The sequence below is a fragment of the Mustela lutreola genome, chromosome 12 (assembly GCF_030435805.1).
Source record: "Mustela lutreola isolate mMusLut2 chromosome 12, mMusLut2.pri, whole genome shotgun sequence".
NCBI classification, from domain to species: domain Eukaryota; kingdom Metazoa; phylum Chordata; class Mammalia; order Carnivora; family Mustelidae; genus Mustela; species Mustela lutreola.
In genome coordinates this window covers 6,320,650-6,337,577 of record NC_081301.1, presented here as the reverse complement: position 1 = coordinate 6,337,577, position 16,928 = coordinate 6,320,650, and positions in this window count along the sequence as shown.

Below are 16,928 nucleotides of genomic sequence, written 5' to 3'. Positions count from 1 at the left end.
TTTACTCAACTCGTTATTCATATTCTCGCTATCCATGACATTGTTATTGTGACTGCTTTGGTAGACCCCTTAGCCCCGTGCCAGGAACCCAGCAGGTGCAAAGAAATAATATTTGGGACCCCAACCAATCATCCCCAGCTCCCTGGGGCAGGGCAGGCCTGGCTGATCCGCCTGAAGTTCACCTGCCCCAAGGAGCGGTACCTCCGGCGTCAATGAGCAGGGAAGGCATGTTGAGGGATAGGCTCTGGCAGGACCCCAGCTCAGGTAAAACCGGCCTCTCCAGCAAGGTCTTTCTTCCTGCCCTTGCTCACCACCCACCCTGCACGTCTGAAGGAGTTCCCAGGCTGGGGCGAGTCCCCCACCCCCTCCCTCCATCCATCTGAACCTGGCTCTGTGTCTGGCTAACGGGCCATCCTTCTTTCCCCCTGGCAGGCGAGCCATTAAGTGCCAGGCCCGAAAACAGCAGCTTGCAGCCTCGAGACTAAGTGCATTCGCAACCATTAGCAAGAGGCCTCAGCCCGGCTCCTCAGGACTAATGCACAGCCCACCCCTTGCCCCCCACTCCCTGGGGACTGCCTGTCAAGGCTCTGTCCTTAAGGGGAGATCAGAAGCCGAGAATGAAACAGCCGAGAAAGTTCTGGACCCACATGGACATGTGTATAGGTTGTTCACTGTACAATGCTGCCACTCGGGGGGCCAGTGAGGCTGCAATTTTCAACCAGCCCCCCACCCCTTCCACTTGCAAAGCTGAGGGTTCGTCTCAGGCTGCATTCCACACAGACCTCTTCTAACCCATTCAAAGGAACTATAAAGGAGGGCTGTGGCCTGTGTGCGTTGCAGAAAGAAGCCGTCTGAGAACCTGAGGACATCCATGGTCTTTCCTTTTAAGTAGGCTCCATGCCCAGTGTGGAGTCCAACATGGGGTTTGAACTCATGACCCCGAGATCCAGCCCTGAGCTGAGATCAAGAGTCAGATGATTAACCGATTGAGCCACCCAGGTGCCCCCATAGTCTTTTTTTTTAAATTGCATTTTTATTGACTTCCTTTTGGGGTCCAGTTCTAGGGATTATATCATATGCATTGATTTGTGTAAGTCCTACCCCAAGCAGGATATGAAACAATTCTGTCACCCCAAAATCTCCCTCGCACTATGCGTTTGTAGTCATGTCCTCCTCTTGCTCCAAGCCCTGACCACCACTGATCTGTTCATCATTCTAGTTTCATCTTCTAGAAAACAGAATCATGCAGTAGATGCTCTTTTAAGATTGGCCTTTTCCACTCACCATTGCAGCCTTGAAGATCCTTCGAGTTATTGTGTGTATCAGTGATCTGTGCCTTTGTATTGCCGAGTAATGGTCCATGGCATGGATATGCTAAGTTTGTCTATCCATTCACCATCTAAGGACATTTGGTACTTTCTAGACTGGGGCTGCCACAAATAAAGCTTCTGTGAACATTCATGTCTCTGTGTCTATGAACACACATGCCTTCACGTGGACCTAAGTGTTCATTTCTCTGGGATACGTGCCCAAGAGTAGAACAGCTGCATCATAATGGATTAACTTTTTAAGAATCTGCCCAACTGCTTTCCAGAATGACTGTACCATTACCCTTATGCAGTCTCATCCATAGGGTTTCAGTTGCTCTGTGTGCTTGCTAACACTTGGTACTGTCGGGATTTTTTATTTAGCCATCCTAGTGAGTGTGGAGTGGGGCCTCATTGTGGTTTTGACTTTCACGTCCCCAGTGGCTAATGATGTTGTGTGTTTTTTCATGTGTTTACTTGTCATCTGTGTAGCCTCTCTGACAGAGTGTCTGTTCAAATCTTTTGCCCATTTTTAAGTTGGATTGCTTTTTAATGGTCAAGTTTCCATTCTTTATGTTCTTTATGTATTCTGGGCACAAGTCCTTTGTCAGATGTGTGATTTGCAAATGTTTCCTCACAACCTCCAGTTGGTCTTCCCATTCCTTTTTATTTTTTTAGGTTTTATGTTTTTACTTGATGGGGAGAAAGAGAGAAATAGTGAGTGAGAGCACAAGCAAGGGGAGAGGCAGGCAGAGGGAAAAGGAGAATCAGGCTCCCCACTGAGCAAGGAGCCTGATGTGAGGCTCGATCCCCAGACCCTGGGATCATGACCTGAGCCAAAGGCAGTTGCTGAACTGCCTGAGCGAAACAGGTGCTGCTGGTTTTTCCATTCTCTTAAGAGTGTCCTTTGCAGAGCAGAAGTTTTTGAAATTTTGTGAAGTTAAATTTATCAATTTTTTCTTTTATGACTTGTGCTTTATTATTATGTCTAAGAACTCCTTGATGAATTCTGAGTTCCAGAGATTTTCTCTTCTGTTTTGTAGAAGTTGTGGAGTGATCGGTCTTACATTTAGAGCTATGATCTACTGCAAGTTGATTTTTTTTGGTATGTGATATAAGGTAAGAGTCAGTCTTCTTCTCTTTTTCTTTTTTGTCCTTCCCCATCTTCTTCCCCTTCCCCCCTCCTCTCTTCTTCTTTTCGTATATGGATGTCCAGTTGTCCCTCAGTATTTATCAAACGAATGAATGAAAAGGCACTAAGTCTAGCAAAGCGGGGGAGGCCAAGATTGTATACAATTCAATGGAGAAAGGATACTCTTTTCAATAAATGGTGTTAGAACAATTGGACATTTGTTTGATAAAAAATGAACTTCAACCTCCTATCTCTTACAAAAATTAACTCACAATGGATCAGAAATTAAAATTGAAATGGAAAGGCCACCAGCAACCACATCTATATCATATGATCTGGCCCCACTGTTGGGTGACACGGAGAATCAAGTGGTGAGATGGGTAAGTGTGAACGGTAAGTCAACTAGGAACCTTCTGTGGTCATTCCTGACCCTGTCTGGGATTTGAGGATGGGTGTGTGGGCACCAGTACACATCCCACATCCCATGTGAACTCTGCGCTGAGTATTCCACTAAATGCTTTCTTTGCATCGTCTCATTTGTTCATAAAACCAATCAACAAACTTTTAGAATTTGGTGTTTTTATGCCCACCCTATGGGCATAGGGACATTTGAGCTCAGAGAGGTTAAGAAACTTGTCAAAGGTCACACAGTAAAGAGGGAACAAGGTTTGAACTCAGATTATCCACCTCTGCTAGAGACAGGCAGGGGACCATTGGCCCAAACTAATGGCTGGTTCTACATTGTTGATCTGCTTATGAGACCTTGGTTGGGTGGGTGTGGGGTGTGAGAGCTTTTCTTCTAGGATTCTGGAGGGATCAGAGGTCTCCATTCTCCTGAGAGACTCAGCTAAGGCCCCCTTATGATGATGCCTCCTCCTGGATAGCTCTTGTTCTTGGGAACTCACCAAACCTGTCCCCAACAGTGGGGAGCCATCTGGGCCTGATGATGATGGATGCCTCTGTGTCCCGATATTATACCCTCCTGATGATGCACATGCGTGAGGCCACCTGCCCAGCCTGGGCTTCTACGCATCTCTGTCTTTGGCCCTGTACTTGGAATCCCCGCCTCCCGTGACTGGCCATGCCAGCCCATTGACCTTCTCCGTGTTTCTAGCGCATTCCCAACCCCACACCTTTGCTCAGGAGACCCTCTCTTCTTCCCACTTGTTCAAATGTGACTACTGCTTCAGCATCCAGCTCAAGTCCTGCCTTTCCCAGCAGCTCCTACGAGCTCTTCCTCTTCCTGCTGCTGATAAATACAGTCTAGTCCCATATGGTCGGAAAAGCTGGCATTTGGCAACAGAGCCTGCTAGAGATGCATGGACTTTCTAGAGCCTTCTAGACGCACCCATGGATGCCTCTGGAGCAGTCTCAGCCCCAGGTAGGCTGTGAGCACACTGAAGACAGGGGCTGAATTTAAATTCCGTCTCTGCCTGGCTCTCAGTCCATGGCTCGGGGTCCAACAGACCCACTTCGGCCACTTTGTGGATGCTGTGTGGCTCAGCGTCTGGCATAAGCCACAAATGCTGGACGAGGAGCAGGAAGCGCCATTGTTTTCATGGCTCTTACTCTCATTCCCAAGATGCTCTCTGGAGCAGTGTCACCCGCTAAGGAAGGTGAGAGGGTCTGCTATTCTCCGCAGAGAAGCCAGTCCTCCCAAGCGACAGTAAGCCTCCCCTCCCCCCCAACCCTGGGAACCCCCACCTGGAACACTGGCCCTGTGCCCTGCTGGTGGCCTGCAGGGGTTCGTGCAGCTCCCTCCAGCCTCCCCTCCAGGATCACAGACTGGGGCGGGAGGGTGTGCTGCTTGGAATTCTTAGTCCCCTCATAGCCTTGAGTTGACCCTCAGTGCGGCACCGAAGGGCCCCCGGAGAGGCTGGGGTCAGGCAGAGGGGAGCAGCCTCTTGCCTAATGAAGTCTGGACCTCCTGCAGCCTGATTAGATTTTCTGATCCCAAAGGAGCCACCCTGGATCTTTGTTTTCCCCTAAACCTCATGAGCACGGGGCCCTGAATCTCCAACAAGCTCTGCTGTTCCAACCGGCCCCGCTGTGCCTGCTCTGGCCCCAGCCTCCCTCACCTGATGCTGTTCCCACCACCCCTTCCTGCTCCTCTGACCTCTCTTCTCTTGCCTGACAGCTGGGGCTCTCTTTCTAGAACAGAGGACATCTGATCATGTTACCTGCCCCCTCCTAGAGTCCTACTACCTTCAAAAGGGGCGTCTCCAGCATTTTCTTTTTTAAGATTTTATTTATTTATTTGACATAGACAGCCAGAGAGGGAACACAAGCAGGAAGAGTGGGAGAGGGAGAAGCAGACTCCCCGCTGAGCAGAGGGCCAGATGCAGGGCTTGATCCCAGGACCCTGGGATCATGACCTGAGCCAAAGGCAGACGCTTAGCATCTGAGCCACCCAGGTGCCCCTCCAGCATTTTCTATATAATTATCACCCGGGAAACCTGTTCAAATGTTGCCAAGGGAAGCCCCCAAGAGTATGGTTTCCTAGGTCTGGAGGGGGTGCCTAGGACCTGCATTTCCCAAGTTCCCCTTTGGGGCTGGGGCGGGGAGGCCCAGAGCCTGGCTCTCCGTTTGCCTTCTCATGCTCTGGCTCAAAACTCCCGGGACACCAGGATGTGAATGGGAGCCTGGCCTTCCAGAACAGTGCGAAGGTGCTCAGTCAAGGACAGTGGCCCCAACCCAGGTTTCCTGTTCATGCTTTTTTCGCCAGATCACTCAACGTGTCTGATTGTAGACATTTGGTATGTGCACCTCCATCTGTACTCTTTTTTTTCTTTTTAACATTTTATTTATTTATTTGAGAGAGAGAGACGGAGAGAGCACAGGCAGGGGGAGGGGCGGAGGGAGAGGGAGAAGCAGGCTCCTGGCTGAGCGCAGAGCCCAGCTCAGGGCTCCATCTCACGACCCTGAGATCATGAGCTCAGCCGAAACCAACGGATCACTCCGGGCGCCCCTTCATTCGCACCCTTGCCCAGGATCCCACACCTGCCAGGATGGACACGCTTGGACCTCAGCCCTTTATTTCCTCAACTGTAGGACAAGCTCCGGGGGGCCTAGTTTGGTGAGAAAAGCCCCTCAGAACCCCACTCCCTCTTGGGCCCCTGTGGACTCCCCTCCTTTCTCTACATGACCCCCCCGAATCCAGCCTCTGGTCTCTGAGTGTCCTAGGCAAGTCCTTGCTTCTGTACCTTTGTACACGTTCCCTCTGCCTGGAACGTTCTTCTCCCACGCATCCTCTTGGAGAACTCCTAGTCATCCCTCAAAATCCGATTTAGGTTCCCTGATTCCGAGGGCCCCTCTGTGCCCTCATTCCTTCTCTGGTTGCATGTACCTCACTTTGCCATAATTATTTTGTTCAGTTGCTTCCTTGGAGATGGTTTATAATCTTTACTCTCATGGTTTTAGAATCAGAATACAGGGCTTTGCCTCCAGTTCCCATGCTTCCCGGGTTCTGGACTTAAGTGTTGTCTTAGCCCAGGGCGTGGTGTAGAGTTCACGCTTCATTACCGTGACACCTTTCCTCCTGGACCACAAGCTCTGTGAGACCCGGGAGTGTGTCTCCGCATCTCTGGGTCCTTAAGGGGTCCGGGATGGGACATCTCCTAGAGTGGACCCCCAGCAGGACGGGTCTGTGGGCAGCTCAGGGCTCCGCTGTTCTGTCCTCTGTCCCTAGAAACTGTCCCCACTCGGAATACCATTGTTTACTGCCCTCCTGGAAAGGGCCTCCTGCCCCTCTGGAGGCCTCCAGCTGAAGTGAGAAAAGCCAGCCGGCCCCACGCGCAGTCCTCTGGCTGCCCGCCCCCATCGCACTCCCTCGGGGCCTGCCCGGTGTGGGGGAAGGAGGGCAGGGTGCCCGGGAGGCAAGAGGACTGGCCCCAGCTGCAGAGCTGAAGCTTGGATCTCTTGATCTCTCCGCTGCACCAAGAGGCGGAGGCAGCCAGGGCCCTGGAGATGGTCTCCATGACAACGGCTGCCACTCACTCCCCATCTCGGATGTAAATTAGTTACAATTTTATTAGTGTGCAGAATTTCAAGAGGCCGGATCCTGCTTTGGAAGGGAAAAAGATGGGGCGGGGGGGGGGCGGTTTGCGGGGGAGAGTTTCCAAATGCTTCCTAGCCCCACGAGGACCCCAAGCTCCAAGGTGGGTCCGTGCAGAGCGAACTGGGCCACATGTCCTCATTTATCTGTCAGCTGGCCTGGACTGGGGAGCCAGCCTGTGTCTGGAGAGGAAGGACACAGGCTGGGGGCACCAGCAGAGTGGCCAGTGGGCTCCCTGCCTTGTCTGGCCTCCTCCTCAATGGATGGGGCAGGGGGGAGGTGGCCGAGGTCCCTGGGGGTCACTTGCTAGCTTGAGGGCACCTGGCTTGCTGGTGGCCGGGCTCTCCCCCACCCCTCTCTGCTCAGCTGCCTCCCCCGGTGGGTCAGGGGTTACGGAGACACTGCTGGGCACCAAAGCAGACCGGCCAGAGCACTGCCAGGAGTCTGGATGAGAGCATGCATTGGGGAGGGGGATGGTGGAGCCCTGGGTGCCAGGAGTCGGTGTCACAGGGGGGCCGCAGCCAATGCGGCTGCGTGGTCCCCAGGCCTCGGCCTTCTGGCGTTTGATGCTTGGAATGACGTGGGCATGAACACATGCATGTGTACACATACATTTCTTTCCCCCGAGGAGGAAAGAAGAGACAGATTTGTCTTTTCCTAAGGCTGTTGTTAAAATTAGTTGTGTCCCCCAAGGCACAGCCCACCGTGTGCGCCCCTGAGGTGTGGCGTTGCTTCTGCCACTGCAGAGAGCGGCCCCGACGACGAGGCAAGCCAGCGACCTCATCAGGGACCGGCGCAGTGGTCACACCGAGGTCCCCTCCTGGGGGGCTTTAGGGCAGGGCCAGGTGCAGGGGTGGGGGCGCGGGGTAGATCAGGGAAAGCTCCTGGAGGGCACTAGTGGCCAGGCTATCGAGGGCAGGAGGGGCGTGCCTGGCTGAGGGGACAGCCCAAATGCAGGCTTGGGGACACGACAAAGCCTGAGCGAAGGCTCGGGACTCTGGAGGCTGAGATGGAGGAAGGATGCATAGTTTGCCCGGGGAACCGTGGGGAGGATGGGTGTGAGGCTGTGGGCGGTCAGAGGAAGCTGGATAAGGAAGCTTTGGAGACTAACAGACTGGCTTAAGAGGGGACCTGAGGCTGGCTGGCAGGACAGTGGGGGGCTGTTTACATGGTGGTCAAGCCTGTGTGCTCTGATGATGGGCCCAGGGGTTCCAATCCCAGCTACATTCCCCCACAGGAGGCTGGAGATGGGGTGCGAGGTGGGGGGAGGGGCCATAAATGGGAGACTTTGGGCAGGGCAGAGCCTGGTACACAGTAAGAGCTTAATAAAGGTTCACGCTCTTATTTCATCCCATGTCCTGAACTCAGCCTTCCGTGGCAGTTAAGTTACACGTTGGGGCTGCCCATAGGGCCTAGATGTGCCCTGTGCAGGGGGCTGGGGGGGCAATCCTGCCCCAGGGCCCCTGGAGAGGTACACAGCAGGGTCCCTAGGTGGCCTGACTTGGGCGGGGGAAGGGGGGAAACGGGGAGGGTGGTGAGTTAGGGCAGGGGCTCAGGGCCTGTGTCATAGGGCATTTGGGACAGGGCTAGGGCTTTGGCGACCATGGAAGCTCACTGAGCCCCCAAGTGATGCCCGTGGTGGAAGGGGGGGGGTGACGCCAGGAGTCGCGGTGAGGGGGACAGCTGTGCTCCATGCCTGGGAGTGAGGGGACTGGACCAGGTGGCCCCGTGAGTTGCTTTTAAATAGGGGAGCCGCTCTGACAGTCTCTCGCTTGCCCAGTCGGCAACCAGGCCGTGGCCCGAGTAGACAGGAGTGTAGAACTTTCTCCTCTGTGGAGAGGGAGCCTGCCTTCGTGGCCTGCCCCTGCGGTCAGGGGTGGAGAAGCAGGCCTGTCCTCCTGAGGTCCAGCCGGCATGTGTGGGAGAGTTGAAGGGAATCAGGGTCTACAGGCAGGGAGCATCCTACCACCTTCTGGGATTCACCTGCGACCAAGAGGCTGGCAGCTCTGGTGGCAATCAGGCCTGGGGTGACTCTGTCCTGGAAATCACAGCTTCTATAGCAAGGGCAAAGCCCCTTTCCTAGCTCCATACTGCCCGACTCTGCCCAACCCTGGGGTCCGTGGGAAGGTGAAGGTCTCCCAGACTTTCATGTGAGCTCGGTTTCTGCCAACACCACCTGCCCAGCTCCGCTCCCAAGGAGGCAGGAGCCTGCAGGGGGAGGGAGGTGGCGGCTCGGGCTGGCTCACCTGTGGCCTGCTGCCTCCAGCATCCCCCCCCTCCATTACAACTTGCCATATTTTGTGCCCTGAGGGCTGAGAACTCTAACAGGCAAAAGCCGGGATGAGACCGCCCACCCTGTACCAGTCATGTGTCTGACTAATTATGCCACACACCGGAAAACTTAATTAAATGGATGCTCGGTGTGTAATTTCAACGAGTTTGGAAGTAGGGGGAAATTAAACAAAAAGCCGCCGCAGTCTGCCAGTCACCCTTGCCGTGGCCAAACCCTGCTGGGCCCCGGGTGCTGGGGACCAGGGGCCCTGGTCTGGCTCTGGTTGGCTACGGGGTAAATGCCTCCTCCCCTCTGGCCCCCAGAGGAGGTTCGGGCTCTCCTCTACACCCCGGCCCCAGTCACCCACACAGAAAGACACACAGACACGTATGCACACACGTGCACCCAGCTGGAGCCGCAGGAGGGAGCAGGTCTGCCCAGGGGGACAGGGAAGGTGGAGAAACACTAAGAATCAGGGGCCACATTAAAAGGTTAGCAAGACAGGAGGATAAAAATCTAAGGAAAGGCCAGATAGGTAGAACTTAATTATAATGGAAGTCCAGCTGCCAAGCCTGCTGGTCATCATGTCTGGGTCTCTCTCTGACCCTCTGTCTCTTCCTCCTTCTTTCTGTTCCTCTTCAGGTCATACCCCTGCTCTGTGTTTTGTGTGCGAGGGGACCCCAGCTGCAGGGGGCCCCTGTCCGGCTGGGGACCCAGAGGGGTCCAAGGGGGAGGGACTTGGAACCTAGGGCAGCAGCAAAGGAAGGGACCTGGAAGGTTCGGAGAAGGATGAGGGGGACAGGAGGAGCTCGGTTCTATGCCGCTGGGCAAGCAGGAGCCGGCAGAAAGGCTGGGCATCCTTCTGTTTTGTCCCAGGGCAGGGATTTGGACCATGCACTCTGTCAGTGAAGCAAATTCAGAAAAGCCAGGAGAGGCGTACGAGGCAGGGGGAGAAGCTCAAGTCAGCGTTGGCTCAGCGAGAGCCACTGGGGCGCTTAGCAGGAGCTGCGCATGGGCCCCCGTGCCAGGGGCCCCGGGCTTGGCAGCTGGGCACCCCCGGAGGAGGCCTGGCTCTAGTGGGGGAGACACAAAGGGAACAAGATGCTTTGGAGAGCGAGGATGGCCCAGGACCTAAGGGCACCCCTCGTGCCCGGCAACACCCCTCTCCAGATAGTCACTGCCCTCCACATTTGCATATGGGGAAGCTGAGGCCAAGACCCTTAGGTCCCTGCCCAAGGGTCCCCACGGGTAAACCTTGTAGCTGGAGAGTTTGCCGAGGAACTGAGCAAGGCGGCAGAGTGAGGGTAGGCAGGACAGGCATTTCTGGGGAGAGGGTGTCTGAGCTGAGCTGCCCACCACCCTCCTAACCCCATGTGTGTGTGTTCTCTGGGCTGGTGCCCGGCTTCCCACACAGGCATCTCATCCACACCTCATGCAAGCCCATTTTCGAGAACAGGAGACTGAGGCACACAGAAGTTAGGGGACAGACCTGAGCTCCTGTGGCCAGGAAGAGTGGCCTGGGGCTCAGCCCAAATTTGCTTCTCATCCTGTGACCCACCATCATGTTTTCCTGTCTGCGCAAGGCCCAGGACAGTTCCTAGCACTGGGAGTGGCAGGGGTGGGGGGCAGTTCAGAATGAAAAAAAAGATTCGCGGATTCAAGTAAAGAGGCTTTGCTGTGCAGGGTTGACGTGGTTTTCCCAGTGTCACCCGACCTTCAAGGCCTGGTGGTGTCTGTCCCTGTGCGGGGACCTCTGCCCGCTGCCACAGGGACAGCTCTGAAGACGGTGGCTTGCTGGGACTGTGCTTCTTACAGGGATGAGACCCCCAGGCTGCTCGGGAACCAAGGAGAGGGAGGTTTCGCTTCCCACAATTTCTGGTCCCTGGGTCCCTTGGCCTCCCTTGGCCTCCCCACCCACTGGCCCTGAGAGACGCGAGCTCTGAAGCTGCAGGAGAGTCTGGGGTTACGGTCTGGGTTGGGGTGGGCTGGGCCTGGGTTTGAATTCTGCTTTGCTGTTGACCACCCTTGGACTAACATCCTCCTCGCTGTGTCTCTCAACTTTGGTTTCCTCGTATCCTTCTGGATTTTTTTTTTTTTAAGACTTTAATTATTCATTTATTTGAGAGAGGGAGAGGAAGCTCATGAGTGAGGTCCGGGGAGAGGGAGTGGGAGGGGCAGAGGGAGAGGGAGAGAGAGAATCTCCAGCAGGCTCCACGCCCAGCGCAGAGCCTGATGTGGGGAAGCAGGCTTGGGGGCAGGTCCCCCTGATCAACCCAGACACCGGAGCCAAGCTCCCCAGTAGCGGGGGGCAAAGAACAGGGCGGAGATCTGGGGCATGTGGTGCCCTGGAAGTCTGTGCCCCCGAGCCCAGGGACACTCCATTCCCTCGTCTTCCTTCCTTCCTCTTTCCCCATCTCCCTCCCTCCGTCCCTCCCTCAAGCTCCCCCTCCACCCCAACCCCGGCCCTTCAGAGCTCAGCTCTGCTAGGTTTCTCTGCTCCCTGACTCTCCCCTGTCTTTCCTTGCCCACCTCACCCTGTCCCCGGGAGGGCCAGCTGGGGGCAGCGATTTGCAGCTTCCCAAAGCAGCCGTCCCCCTGCAGCTGCACATCTGGGTCATTAAAACATCCTGGAAAACCAGGGTTGCCGGAGCCCAGATCCAGACCCGACGCCCTGCGCTCCTCCTTCCTCTCCATCCCGTCCCGCCTCCCCCCCCCCACCCTGCTTCTCCCTCCTCCCTCCTCCCTCCTCCCCCTCTTCCTCCCTCCTCCCCATCCTTCTCTCTCCTTCTCATTCCTCTCCCTCCTCCCTCCTCTTCACCCTCCCCCTCCCCCTCATCCCCCACCTCTTCCCTCCTCTCCACCTTCCTCCCTCCTTCCTCCCTCCTCCAGCCCCCTCCTCCCCACTCAAGCCAGTATTTTTAGCTCCTCCATCAGTGTGCCGGGGCTGCTCCCGGTGAAGCCTGGATGAGGTTTTATCTGTTGTGACAGCCCCAAGGGCAGCTGGCAGACTTTTCCCCTCTTAAGTTTGGAGGCTCTCCCTCTCCCGGGGGTCAGAGCCTCAGCTGGGTGAGGGGCAGGGTCTCAGCCGGGTTTGGAGCCCAGGCACAGCGTGCCCTCCCTCCCTCTCCCTGCATCCGCCCCCCCCCCCACCTCCTCTACCCTCCTCAGCCTGGGGGCCTTTGCCTCTTGCTTCTGCGGTCTCTTCTCATGACTCCTCTCCTTGGGCTGCTTCTCTGCGGGTTCCAGCGCTCTCCCCTTGCTCCTCTCCTTCCCCGCCGCCTTGCCTGCTCCTTCTCTTCCTCCCCGCTGGCTGCTTTCTCTCCTCTCGCCTCACCCCTCCTTGCCTTCAGCAAGAGGGAAACCCCCCCCACGGACCAGGGACCCCAGCCTCCTCCCCATCCCTCTGCCCTTCTGCCCTTGGACAACAACAGTGGGGGATTGTGAGGGGATCCTGGGGTTTGGGGGGCTCCTGGAGCCCCTGTCTCCAAGGTTAACCTGCAGGAAAGCCCCACCTGGATGCTCATGCCTTTCCACAACTCGCCAGTGGCCAACCTGGCCCCAGTGGGACCCCCTGTTCCGTGGCAGGAGCCCCCAAGGCAGCCGGCCCTTCACCGGCCCAGGCTACAGAGTCCTCCTGACCCAGGGGTTCCGGCTCCCTCAGGTGCTTCTTGTCCACACACCTCCCTTCCCTTTGCGGATGACCAGCTCAGATAAGCACACCTCTCTCCTGCTCTGAGCGGCTCCCAGGCCTGTCTGGGTGTCACCCCTGCAGCCGCTGAGCTCTTACCTCCACGCGGAGCTCCTCACCTTTCCAGGGCCTTGGAGGCCCAGAGAGGCAGAGTCCCTGGCCGAGGTCGCACGGTCCCGGCTGGGGCAGGGAGAACAGTGGTTGGGGGCTGCGGGGGCTCAAGGGCGGGGAGCTTGGGGCCCCGGGGGACCCCACTATGTCCTTCTAGGTTGTCCTCCTACTAGAGCCAGTCCTCTCCCGGGGACAGTTGGGGAGGAGGGGTCTGTGCTGACAGAGCCACCTGTGGCCACCTGCCTCCCCCCAGCCCCAGGGGCTCCTCAGGATGTTATGGGGCCAGAGTGCTGGACTTGTCCATCTGGGTCCCCTAGGACTCCCCCAGCCTCAGCCCCCAAGCCCCCTCTCAGGGCCCCTAGCTGCGCTCCCGGGGCTCTCCCTTCAGGATCCTCCTTCCCCAGCAGGCCCTTCCCTGGTGTCCCTCTTCCTTCTGTGGTCTCCCCTCCCTCGGAGGCCCTCTCCCCAGCAGCATGTCCCTGTTTCCAGCTTTCTCCTTCTCTCTCTCTCCTTCCTCTCCGCCCCCCCCACTGTTTCTGCCCACCCCACCCACCCCAACACATACCTCAGCCCCCTGTCCACCCTCACTGCGGCTGTGGCTAGCAGAGGGCTAGCCCCAGGAGCAGGGGACAGGAGGGGACCCCATGCCCCTCCCCTGGGTCCCCACCCCTGGAGGCACCTCCTGGCTCAGCCTAAGCTCAGAGGATCCTGGGCCCAGCAGGCTCCAGGGGTTGGCGGCTGCCTCTTCTGGGGCTTCGGGGGCAAGGGACACCCCCTGAGCAGGCCAAAGCTTCTGGAAGGCCAGTACCCCAGAGTGCCCTCCGGAGCTCGATCACAATGCAGGGACGGGCCATCGGGGGCAGCCTTGAGGACAGGGGAGTTAGGTCCCGGGTGGAGGGGCGCAGAGGGTCACAGGAGAGAGAAGCCACGCAGGCCATCAGGCCTCCTGGGGCGGCCACCAGTGCAGCCAGGGAAGGGCCTGGTCTTCCATGCCCTGCGGCCACCTAGGCACCAGGAGGACACGGTGAGGCCCACCGCTCCCCTCACTGGTCCCTTCTGTTCTAGGTTCACAGGAGCTGGGCCCTGGAGTCTGACAGCCCTGGGTTTGAATCTCACCCCCTCACTAGTTGTGCCTACCGCCGCCCCCTGCCCAGGGCTCGGGGTTCCTTTGCCTGTGGCATGAGGCTAACTCAGCTGCCTGCCCAGAGGGCCACTGTGAGGGCTTCTGTGGGAGCTGCTGCTGCTCCCGCCCTCCTGACACCCCCGTTTCTCCATCATTTCACCAACCCGAGCTGCGTGTCATTGGCCCGGAGTCCTGCCTCTACCCCCGAGCTAGTCACTGGACCCACGGAGTCTCTATTTCCTCTGCCGTAAAAGGGGGCTGATGAGAGTAACCCCAATGAGGGGTGCGCTGAGATCATCGGGGAACACTAGCTGGGCTGAGGGTTTCAGTGGGAGTGGTTGTTCTTAGCTGTTCTGTTTTTAAAGACTTAGCTCTATCCTCTGTCCCACAAGAAGTGTTCAGTTTCCAGGGCCTGAAACTCTGGGGCCCTGTCCCCGTAACCCTTTGTGTGCCCAGGCAGAAGATGGAGTAGTGGGGAGGAGAAAGGGAGAGGGCCTGCAGGTGCTAAGCCTTCCCCCGATGATGGCTGGGGTAGGGCAGGGATCTTAAACCCCTCCCTGGCTCTGACACAGGTCCCGGGCATTGGGACGTTACCTGCTTGCGGATCTGGCAATGTCCCCAGATGGGCAGCTGGCCAAGGAAAGGAGCCAAGGGCTGGGTGGAAGTGCTGAGTGTGGGAAGGAGAGGGTAGGGGGTCTAAGATTCTGAGAACCCTCTTCACTAGGGGCCTCCCCATGACTGTGGGAGCCAGGAGGACCCCAAGACTTAAGGAGCATTCAATAGGGCTCAGTCTCCAAAAGCAGGAGTTACTACTGTTCTAGCTCCAACAGGGAAACCCGTCTTCCTTGGGCTGGTGGTGTCTCCTTGCTCCCAGGGCACCCGCACCTCTATGGGATTTTATCCGTATTTATAAATCGTCACCTCGATGAAGGGACCTGGGCTTTTTCCCTGCTGCCTCTCAGGATGGGCTGGAATCATTGAGGCATGACTAGTTGTTCGAGGAGTGAGCAAGCAAGTAGTAACATGACCCGGGCTCAGGCTGGCTTTTCCTGGAAGATCAGGCTCAGTGGTGCCAGGGGGAGCCACTTGCTCTGTCCTCTGAGCCTCTGACCCTGCCCTGGTGGGAAATAGTCTGGTGTTTTCTGGCACAGCTGTGGAGTCAGCCCTGGGTTCAAGAACAGGCAAGTCCTGAGGGGTGGGCCTCACCCTTTCGTGGTCTGGGCCATCCCTCTCCTGTTCTCTCCTGCAGTCATGGCCTGCGCACACAAGTTTCAGGTTTGGCAGTCCTTGCTCCCTCCATGCTCTTCTTGGGGTCCCAGGGCCGCTTGTTTTGTGGGGTCAGCCCCCCTCCCTCCCCCGCTTTGGTTTTCTTCCCTATTCACTTGCCTCTGGCCAAGCTGGCCTCCTCCTGGTGGCTGGTTTCTCAGTCCCCCTGTCTGCTCCCAGGCCCTCTCCCCTCCTGACTCTCCCAAGAGATCCTTGCATTTGTTCCCTCTGCTGGGAACGCCGTTCCTCTCGCTCTTGGCTGGGCTGCTTCTCACTGGTCTCCCTTCCTCCCAGGCAGCCCCCAGCTCTCTGCAGCGTGTGCCCCTCTCTGGCCTTGAACCAGCACAAGGCCACTCTCCACAATGGCACTTAGCACTGTCTGTGAGCATCTTTCTCCCTGGGCTTCTCTCTGCTTGTCACCACCTGGCTCTCTTCTCCATAGAAAGCTCCGTGCAGGTCAGGCCTGCAGGCCTGCATCTGGTTTGCTTATCATCGCCTCCCAGTGCCTCCCAGGGCCTCCCAGTCCCTCCCCAGTGCATAGCTTGAAAGAATCGCTGCGTTACCAGCGCCTAGAACAAGGCTAAGCATAGAGCACACACAGCAGTGAATGAATGAATGAACGGGCGGATGAAGCAACGACTGACCGAGTGAGAAAATGAGCTTTGGAATGAGCCTCGGAGTCAGACGACCGGGGCGGTGTCCTTACCCGCTCGCACACCTGCATCAATGACTTAGCCTCTCTGGGCCTTAGTTTCTTCATCTGAGAAAGGGGGCTACTAGTAGAGTCTACCTCTCGGGGGCCTACGGGGATCAAGCGGCAGTGTGTAAGAGCTGCAAGTGTGCGCCCTAGGAGGATCAGACAGTATTTTCAGAAATGCCAACTCTCGATTCCCCCCCACACCCCCACCGCTCTTTGCCTCCGGAGACGGAACCTCCCACTGTTCACGATGACGCAGTCATCCTCGGCTCTTCTTCCTTCCACACCCACGGCCCATCCTTTGGCAAATCCTGATGGGTTTTCTTAAAATACACCCCACATCCAGCCATTTTTATCTCCCCACTGTTGCTGTCCCCGACCAGGCCACCACCATCTCTGGCCTGGACTCCATCAGCCCCTAACTGGTTTCCCAGCTTCCCTCCGGCTCCTGCAGTCTGTGCTCTGCTCGCAGAATCCAGAAATTCTTTAAAAACACAACTCAGCCCTGGGCTCACTCTTGCCCTCCGCTCTGCATGGGCTCCTAGGCGTACCTAGAAAAAAAATCCGAGGTTTCAAGGTGACCTGTGTGCTCCGCTTGCTGCTTCATGGCTCAGGGCAGCAGGGCAGCAGGACGTGCCACCTCAGGTCCTTGGCACTTGCTGTCCCTCCTGCTGCAGACCTCTCCTGGGGCTCACTCCCTCCCTGCACCGGGTCCATGGTCACCCCCTGACCTCAGTGAGCCTCGTTTCAGAACTCCAGCCCAGCCCTTCATCACCTGCTTTCCTTCTTGGGTCCTGGGATGGGCCTCTTTCTTTGTGCTTTGTCTCTCTCTTCCCTAGAACATGAGCCACGCCAGTGTGGCAAGCCGATCCTGCTGCCCGCTGCTTTCTGGGGCATGGGATGGTGCCTGGCAAGGGCATGAGCTCATGGACGGTCACAACGAGACACACAAATGAATGAGGACTGTGGTCATTATCAGTTGTCCTCTTCGAAAGCTAGAGAAAAGCAGGCTGAGAGGGGAGGTAATGTGATTGTGTCTAGTAAGAAATACACTGGCAGCCTGAGCCTGCCTGTCTTCTGCTGGAGACCAGTTGGTTTTCTGGGGTCGGGGCTGGGCCGGCCTCTGCTATTGGCTCCCGCAGAAAGGCCAGGCCAGGCTGACTCGGCTCTCGCTCCTCTGTGAAAGGGAGGAGGCAGAAGCAGAGGGAGCCCCCACCCCCACCCCTGCTCCTCCCCAGGACTGAAACGGTCCCAGAACGAGATTCCTGGCAACCAGGT